Source organism: Loxodonta africana, chromosome 16 (genome assembly GCF_030014295.1).
Source record: "Loxodonta africana isolate mLoxAfr1 chromosome 16, mLoxAfr1.hap2, whole genome shotgun sequence".
Lineage (NCBI taxonomy): Eukaryota > Metazoa > Chordata > Mammalia > Proboscidea > Elephantidae > Loxodonta > Loxodonta africana.
Window position 1 is genome coordinate 39922775 of NC_087357.1, and position 9618 is coordinate 39932392.

The following is a 9618-nucleotide window of genomic DNA, read 5'->3' on the forward strand; positions in this document are numbered from 1 at the left end:
CTGATGCTGTCCTGGAAACCCTGGTGGCGTAGTGGTTAAGATCTGCAGCTGCTAACCAAAAAAGGCCCATGGTTTGAATCCACCAGGTCCTCCTTGGAAACTCTATGGGGTAGTTCTACTCTGTCCGATAGGGTCACTATGAGTCAGAATCAACTTGATGGCAACAGGATTGGTTTTTTTGTGTATATATATACTCCCCCATGTGTCTGTCAGTTTGTCCTACTATGGGGGCTTGTGTGTTGCTGTGATGCTGGAAGCTATGCCACCGGTCTTCAGATACCAGCAGGGTCACCCATGAGGACAGGTTTCAGCTGAGCTTCCAGACTAAGACAGACTAGGAAGAAGGACCCGGCAGTCTACTTCTGAAAAGCATTAGCCAGTGGAGACCTTATGAATAGCAGAGGAACATTGTTTGATATAGTGCTGGAAAACGAGCCCCCCAGGTTGGAAGGCACTCAAAAGACAGCTGAGGAAGAGCTGCCTCCTCAAAGTAGAGTCGACCTTAATGACATGGATGGAGTAAAGCTTTCGGGACCTTCATTTGCTGATGTGGCACAACTCAAAATGGAAAGAAACAGCTGCAAACATCCATTAATAATCGGAACCTGGAATGTATGATATGAATCTAGGAAAATTGGAAATTGTCAAAAATGAAATGGAACACATAAACATCAATATCCTAGGCATTAGTGAACTGAAATGGACTGGTATTGGCCATTTTGAATCAGACAATCATATAGCCTACTATGCTGGGAATGACAACTTGAAGAGGAATGGTGTTGCATTCATTGTCAAAAAGAACGTTTCAAGATCTATCCTGAAGTACAACACTGTCAGTGATAGGATAATATCTATACCCATATAAGGAAGACCAGTTAATATGACTATTATTCAAATTTACACACCAACCACTAGGGCCAAACATGAAAGAAATAGAAAATTTTTATCAGCTGCTGCAGTCTGAAATTGATCGAACATGCAATCAAGGTACATTGATAATTACTGGTGATTGGAATGGGAAAGCTGGAAACAAAGAAGAAGGATCGTTCATTGGAAAATACGGCCTTGGTGACAGAAACAATGCCAGAGATCGAATGATAGAATTTTGCAAGACCAACGACTTCTTCATTGCAAATACCTTCTTTCACCAACGTAAACAGCGACTATACACATGGACCTCACCAGATGGAACACACAGAAATCAAATTGACTACATCTGTGGAAAGAAACGATGGAAAAGCGCAATAACATCAGTCAGAACAAGGCCAGGGCCGACTGTGGAACAGACCATCAATTACTCATATGCAAGTTCAAGCCGAAACTGAAGAAAATCAGAGCAAGTCCACGAGAGCCAAAATATGACCTTGAGTATATCACACCTGAATTTAGAGACCATCTCAAGAATAGATTTGATGCATTGAACACTAGTGACCGAAGACCAGACAAGTTGTGGAATAACATCAAAGACATCATCCATGAAGAAAGCAAGAGGTCACTGAAAAGACAGGAAAGAAAGAAAAGACCAAGGTGGTTGCCAGAGGAGACTCTGAAACTTGCTCTTGAGCATCGAGCAGCTAAAGCAAAAGGAAGAATTGATGAAGTAAAAGAACTGAACAAAAGATTTCAAAGGGCCTCTCGAGAAGACAAAATAAAGTATTATAATGACATGTGTAAAGAGATGGAAAACCAAAAGGGAAGAACACGCTTGGCGTTTCTCAAGCTGAAAGAACTGAAGAAAAAATTCAAGCCTCCAGGTGCAATAGTGAAGGATTCTGTGGGGAAAATATTAAATGAGGCAGGAAGCCTCAAAAGAAGATGGAAGGAATACACAGAGTCATTTTACCAGAAAGAATTAGTCGATATTCAAGCATTTCAAGAGGTGGCATATGATCAGGAACCGATGGTACTGAAGGAAGAAGTCCAAGCTGCTCTGAAGGCATTGGCAAAAAAGAAGGCTCCAGGAATTGATGGAATATCAATTGAGATGTTTCAACAAACTGATGCAGCATTCGAGGTGCTCACTCGTCTATGCCAAGAAATATGAAAGGCAGTTTCCTGGCCAACTGACTGGAAGAGATCCACATTTATGCCTATTCCCAAGAAAGGTGGTCCAACTGAATGTGGAAATTATAGAACAATATCATTAATATCACACGCAAGCAAGATTCTGCTGAAGATCATTCAAAAACAGCTGCAGCAGTATATCGACAGGGAACTGCCAGAAATTCAGGCCGGTTTCCGAAGAGGACGTGGAACCAGGGGTATCATTGCTGATGTCAGATGGATCCTGGCTGAAAGCAGAGAATACCGGAAGGATGTTGACCTGTGTTTTATTGATTATGCAAAGGCATTTGACTGTGTGGATCATAACAAACTATGGACAACACTGTGAAGAATGGGAATTCCAGAACACTTAATTGTGCTCATGAGGAACTTTTACATAGATCAAGAGGCAGTTGTTTGGACAGAACAAGGGCATACTGATTGGTTTAAAGTCAGAAAAGGTGTGCGTCAGGGTTGTATTCTTTCACCATACCTATTTAATCTTTGTGCTCAACAAATAATACGAGAAGCTGGACTATACGAAGAAGAACAGGGCATCAGGATTGGAGGAAGATTCATTAACAACCTGCGTTATGCAGATGACGCAACTTTGCTTGCTGAAAGTGAAGAGAACTTGAAGCACTTACTAATGAAGATCAAAGACCACAGCCTTCAGTATGGATTACACCTCAACATAAAGAAAACAAAAATCCTCACAACTGGACCAACAAGTAACATCATGATAAATGGAGAACAGATTGAAGTTGTCAAGGATTTCATTTTACTTGGATCCACAGTCAACAGCCATGGAAGCAGTAGTCAAGAAATCAAAAGACGCATTGCATTGGGCAAATCTGCTGCAAAGGACCACTTCAGAGTGTTGAAGAGCAAAGATGTCACCCTGAAGACTAAGGTGTGCCTGACCCAAGCCATGGTATTTTCAATTCCATCATATGCGTGTGAAAGTTGGACAATGAATAAGGAAGATGGAAGAAGAGTTGACGCCTTCGAATTGTGGTGTTGGAGAAGAATATTGAATATACCATGGGCTGCCAAAAGAACGAACAAATCTGTCTTAGAAGAAGTACAACCAGAATGCTCCTTAGAAGCAAGGATGGCGAGACTGCATCTTACATACTTTGGACATGTTGTCAGGAGGGATCATTCTCTGGAGAAGAACATCATGCTTGGCAGAGCACAGGGTCAGTGGAAAAGAGGAAGACCCTCAACAAGGTGAATTGACACAGTGGCTGCAACAACGAGCTCAAGCACAACGATTGTAAGGATGGCGCAGGATCGGGCAGTGTTTCATTCTGTTGTGCATAGGGTCACTATGAGTCGGAACCGACTCGATGGCACCTAACAACAACAACAACAACAACATATATATATATATACTGTGTCCTAGATTCAGGTTGTTATCTAATGTTGTTTGTTCACTAACTAAAAGACTCCTTTTAATAACTCTGTAAGCTTGGTTTGTTTTTTATCTATTCCTTTATTCTCTGTTTATCTGAAAATGTCCCAATTTCACCATTACATAGGGTCACTGTGAGTCGGAATCGACTCGACTGCAGTGGGTTTGGTTTTTATTTGAATGAAAGTCTTGCAAGATATATTATTCTTGGTTGACAATGTTTTTCTTTCAAGGTTTTATATATGTCATCCCATTGCCTTCTTGTCTGCAACATTTTTGCCGAGCAATCAGAGTTTAGTCTTATCATTTCCTCTTTTTATGTGACTTTCATTTTTCTCTAGCTATGCTCAGGATTCTTGTCTTTGGTTTGGCAACTGTGATTATGATATGTCTTGATGACTTTGGTTTGTTGAGCTTCTGGGATTGTCAGATTTTCATATTTCATATTAGGGAAATTTTCTGTCAGTAAATCTTCAATTATCCTCTCTTTGTTTTCCATTTTCTCTCCCAGTTCTGGAAAAATTTTGCTCTTGATTGTATCCCACATAGTTGTTAGGTTTTTTTTCATTTTTCTTTATTCTTTTCTCTGTTTTTCCTCAAACAAATTGTATCCAAAGATTTGTCTTCGGTTTTGCTGAGCCTGTCTTTCATTGTTTCAAATTGTCTCCTAAAACCTTCTATTATGCTGTCCATTTCTGAAATCTTTTTATTTTTTGGATTTCTAAATGTTGTTTTTGTATGATTTCTAATTGTTTATTATTTTGACATATTGTTCTTATATTATTTTCCTGGCTTTTTCCATTGCTTTGTGTTTTCTCTGATTTTTTCTGTATTGTCCATGATTTTGTCTATTTTTTTTTTTGCATTTTTGTCTATGTTTTCCTTCATTTCTTGCAGAGCATGTGAAAACTGAACAATGAATAAGACAGACCAAAGAATTGAACCATTGGAATTATGACGTTGTGAAGAATATTGAATATACTGTGGATTGACAAGAAAGAACAAATCTGTCTTGGAAGAAGTACAGCCAAAATGTTTCTTAGAAGCAAGGATGGCAAGACTTCATCTTATGCACTTTGGACATGCTATCATGAGGGGCCACTCCCTGGAGAAAGATACCATGCTTTGTAAGGTAGAGTGTCAGGGAGAAACAGGATGGATTGACACAGTGGCTGCAACATTGGGATCAAACATAGCAATGATAGTGAGGATTGTGCAGGACCAGGAATTTTTTCATTTTGTTGTACATAGGGCTGCTATGAGTCAGGAACAACTGGACAGCATCTAACTACAAAGTGTGAAAAAATAAAGATGTCCCTTTGAAGATTAAGGCACATCTTTCAAACCATGGTATTGTCAGTTACCTCGTACACATACAAAATCTGAACAATTAGTAAGGAATACGGAAGGAGAATTGATGCATTTGAATTACGGTGTTGGTGAAGAATACTGAATATACCACGGACTGCCAGAAGAATGAAGAAAATCTATCTTGGAAGAAGTACAGCTAGAATGCTCCTTAGAAGTGCAAATGGGGACACTTCATCTTACTTAATTTAGAAGTGTTATCAGGATGGACTATTCCCTGGAGAAGGACATCAGACTTGGTAAAGTGATTAAGAGGAAGGCCCTCAACAAGATGAACTGACACAGTGGCTGCAACAATGGTCTTAAACCTAGCAATGATTGTGAGAATGGCATAGGACAAGGCAATGTTTCCTTCTGTTCTACATAAGATCATTATGAGTTGGAATTGGCCCAACAGCACCTAACAATAACAACAACAGCATATACCAAAAAACAAACCTGCTGCCACTGAATAGGTTATGGCTCACAAAAACTCTAAAGCACAGAGTAATACTGCCCCATAAGGTTTCCAAGCATGTAAGTTTTTATAGAAGCCAACTACCACATTTTTTCTCATGAAGCTGCTGGTGGTTTCAAACCACTGACCTTTCAGTTAGCAGCTGACTACTTAACCACTGCTCCACCAGGGCCCATTATATATACAGTGAAAACTGTGAGCATCAGAACTCAACAGAATGTGTTGTTTTTGTAGGTCTCAAAAGCTTTCTACCTGTGGCAGGATGCAATATTACCACTTTTCCATCATTTCTTTTAGTGGAATATATTTGAGTTTTTCTTCTCTGACAGGTTTCTACCTTACACAGGTTCTGGTTTTCACAAGTTTTACTGTATACCACCAATAAACCCACACCAAATCCACTGGTGTCAAGTCACTTCTGATTCATAGCTTCCCTAAAGGACAGACTAGAACTGCCCCACAGGATTTCCAAGGTTGTAAATCTTTACAGAAGAAGACTACCACATCTTTCTCCCCAAGAGCAGCTGGTGGGTTCCAGCCACTGACCTTTGGGTTAGCAGCCAAGCACTTCAACCACTGTGCCACCAGGGCTCCTTTTCTTTTTTTTTTTTCAATTTTTTTATTATTGTTTTTTATTAGTATCTTCATAAATCTGGTATTGTTTTGAACAGTAAATCATACAATTGAACATCTGTGAGTGAACATCTGAGAATTATAACAATCAAATTATGCACTACATCATATAACTAATATAAGATGTAAAAAAACAAAACAGAGACGGTCGTATGTCTAGTTCATCATAACTACAATGTGTCATAAGTTGGGGACTACCTGTATTTATATATATACCAAAACCAAACCCATTGCCCTAGAATCAATTCTAATTCATAGTGACCTTATAGGACAGAGTAGAACTGTCCCATAGAGTTTCAAAGGAGTGCCTTTTGGTTCGCAGCCATAGCACTTAACCACTCTATCACCAGGGTTTCCACATATATATATATATGTATTTGTATATGCAAAAGTATCTTTATTTTCTTCGTTCATTCCATTTTCACACAATATAAGATATATTAATAATAGTTAATTTTACATCAGAGTATTTAAAATAACAAGATATCAAGGAGAAGAGGGTACAACATCCAAGGAATTTGTATCTTCTTCTATGAGTTGGAATTGATAGTGGGTTGGGTTTTTGTTCTTCTAGTGAAGTGGTTAGCGAGTTTTCTTTTGTTGGCAGGATCATTGTATAGTGTTAGGCAGAAGTATGAATTCGTTATTGTTTTTATTTGGAGATTGTTGTTTTTAGTGTCCATCAAGTCAACTCCAACTTATGGTGACCACAGGTTCAACAGAACAAAGTTGTGCCTGACCCTGTGTCATCCTAACAGTTATCAGAAGGTCGAGTCCATTGTTGTGGCCACTGTGCCAATTCATCTCACCATGGATCTCCCTAATGTTCATTGGCCCGCTACTTTGCAGAACATGATATTCTTCTCCAAAATTGATCCATGTGAAAGAAGTGTCCAAAGCAAGCCAGTCAGACAATGTTCTCTAATGATCCATAAAGTTTTCATTGGCTAAGTTTTGGACTTAGATTGGCAGCCCCTTTTTCCTAGTCTGTTTTAGTCTGGAAGCTCTGCTGAAACCTGTCCACCACGGGTGTCCCTGCTGGTATTTGAAACACTGCTGGCATGCTTCAAGCATCAGAACAACAAGAAAGCTACCACAGTATGACAATTGAAAGATGGGTGGTGGATTTGGAGATTAAGCCTGGCTTAAGGTCATACGTATTGTTACCAAGTTGACATGGGGTAGACTGCGATGGTAAATTTTATGTGTCAATAAAAAAAAAAAAAAAATAGTACCCAGTTTTTTAATCAAATACTAACCTGGGTGTTGTGAAGGTATTTGTAGTTGTGGTTAATATCTTCAGTTTACTTTAAGTAAAGAGATTACTCTTGATAATATGGATGGGTCTCATTCAATCAGTTGAAGGTCTTAAGAGCAACTGCTGAGGTTTCCCAGAGAAGAAGAAATTCTACATCAGACTGATGCATTGCCTATGGCAGCTCCTGGACATTGAGGACGTGGGCCTCTGGTAAATCAGCATAGCTGCTTGGGCTTGCCATCTCTGAGTTCCAGGGTGTTGGCTGAGGTAATTGCTCTCGAAATCAAGCCTCTGAACCCTTGTGTTGAAGCTACTTGAGATTTATTGCTGAATTTCCTTTCTTCTGTACTCAATTTTCAGTCACACTGAAAGTTTTGACAAGTTAATTGCAAAATTAAGTTTGGCGAAGCTGCCATCTAGTGGCCGATACTTCATAAGACTCCAGTCTAAACTCAGGAAAGCTAGAAGGTTCATTTCATTAAGTTTGTTTGGACTTGCTCCTTCTTTTCACAAGTGCACATTTAAGGACCCTGAAGGGGTATTTGTTTGAGCTCATGATTTTCAAGAATCTCTAAGGAGAAAATAAAAACCAAACCAGACTTGCTGCCATTGAGTTGATTCTGATTCATAATGACCCTATAGGACAGAGTAGAACTGCCTCATAGGGTTTCCAAGGAGCAGCTGGTGGATTCAAACTGCTGACCTTTTGGTTAGCAGCCAAGCTGTTAACCACTGTGCCACCAGGGCTCCAAGGAGATAATTGGTAATGCCCATTCACAGGGGGAGGTGGCAGCTCCTGCCAGTTTTGTAAGGTTACAGTATCTCCCCTCCCACCCCTCACTGGGAAGCTGGTTTGGTGCTCATGTTCAAAAATACTATAAGCTAAATATACTTGAGGTAGTTTTGACTTTCAGTGATTACTTTGAGAATATGATTTTCATCTAAAATCTGTTTTTGTCAAATCGGGTAGGCCTTACCAAAGAACTGCTGTTTACATTTTAAGAAACTAAGTTACTGCTTTTGTATGGTATTTTATAAACCTGTGTGTGTGTGTGTGTGTGTTCTTTAGGTGAAAGTCCACAGAGTAAATTAATTTCTCATTAAAAAAATATATACTTAAATTGTTTTGTACATTGGTTGCAGTCTCCATGATGTGTCAGCACTCTCCTCTTCCTCACCCTGGCTTCCTCGTTTCCATCTGTCCATTTTTCCTGTTGCTTCCTGCCTTCTCTTCATTGCTTTTAGGAAAATGTTGATCATTTAGTCTCATATACATTATTGAACTAAGAAGCACGTTCCTCACATGTATTATTGTTTGTTTTACAGATCTGTCTAATCTTAGACTGAAGGGTAAGCTTCAGGAGTGGCTTCTGTTCTAGATTAGAAGGGTGTATGTGGGCCAAGTATCAGGGTTCCTCCAGTCTCTGTCAGACCAGTGAGTCTGGTCCTTTTTGTGTCTATGAATTTGAATTTTGTTCTACATTTTTCTCATTCTCTTTCTGGGACCCTCTTTTGTGATCCTTGCCAGAGCAGCTTGTGGTAGTAACCGGGCATCAACTAGTCGTTCAGGGCTCAGGCTTGTGAAGGTTGTGGTATTTGTGGTCCATTAGTCTTTTGGACTAAAACTTCTCTTATGTCTTTTGTTTTCATTATTCTCCTTTGCTCAGGACAAAATGAGGCCAGTAGATATATCTTAAATGACCACTCACAAACTTCTAAGACCTCAGACGCTACTCACCAAAGTTGGATGTAGAATATTTTCTTTATGATCTGTTTTATACCAATTGACCTGGATGACCCCCCTGACCACAGTCCCCAGCCCTCAGTGCCAGTAACTCAGACCCTCAGGGTGTTCGGAGGTGTTTATGAAGCTTCTATGACTTTGCCTTGGTCAAGTTGTGCTGACTTCTGCTATATTGTATACTGTCTTTCCCTTAACCAAAGTTATCACTTATCTATTAGCCAGTCAGTGATCTCCTTTCTCCAACTTTCCCCTCCCTTGCAACCCCCAAAGATTGTTTCTTTAGAAGGCAGAGCCAACACCGTGCTATGGACAGAAGCACCATGCCATCCCTCTATAATAAATACCAAAAAAAACTAAAGTAAAACAGATAAAAACATCAATCCTGGAACCCTAATCGTCAAATGAAGGGATAAAGAAATCAATCAAGCATTAAATGGAATAAGAAACTGACAGAGAACAGAGAATGAGGAGAGCTATGGAGCGGAGGTCCCCTACTAACTAAAGCAGCATGGATTTGCCATCTTGGAACTCAGCCACCAAAAAAGGTGGACAGAGAGTATGGGAGGGTAACTTCACAGAGTTCCCGACAGGAGACAGAGCACCCAGTAACCAGGGATACATACTTTCCCACCCCCCACCCACCTTCCCTCTACCCAGCCTCTGACACTTTTACCTGGAACTACACCAGCTTACTGTCG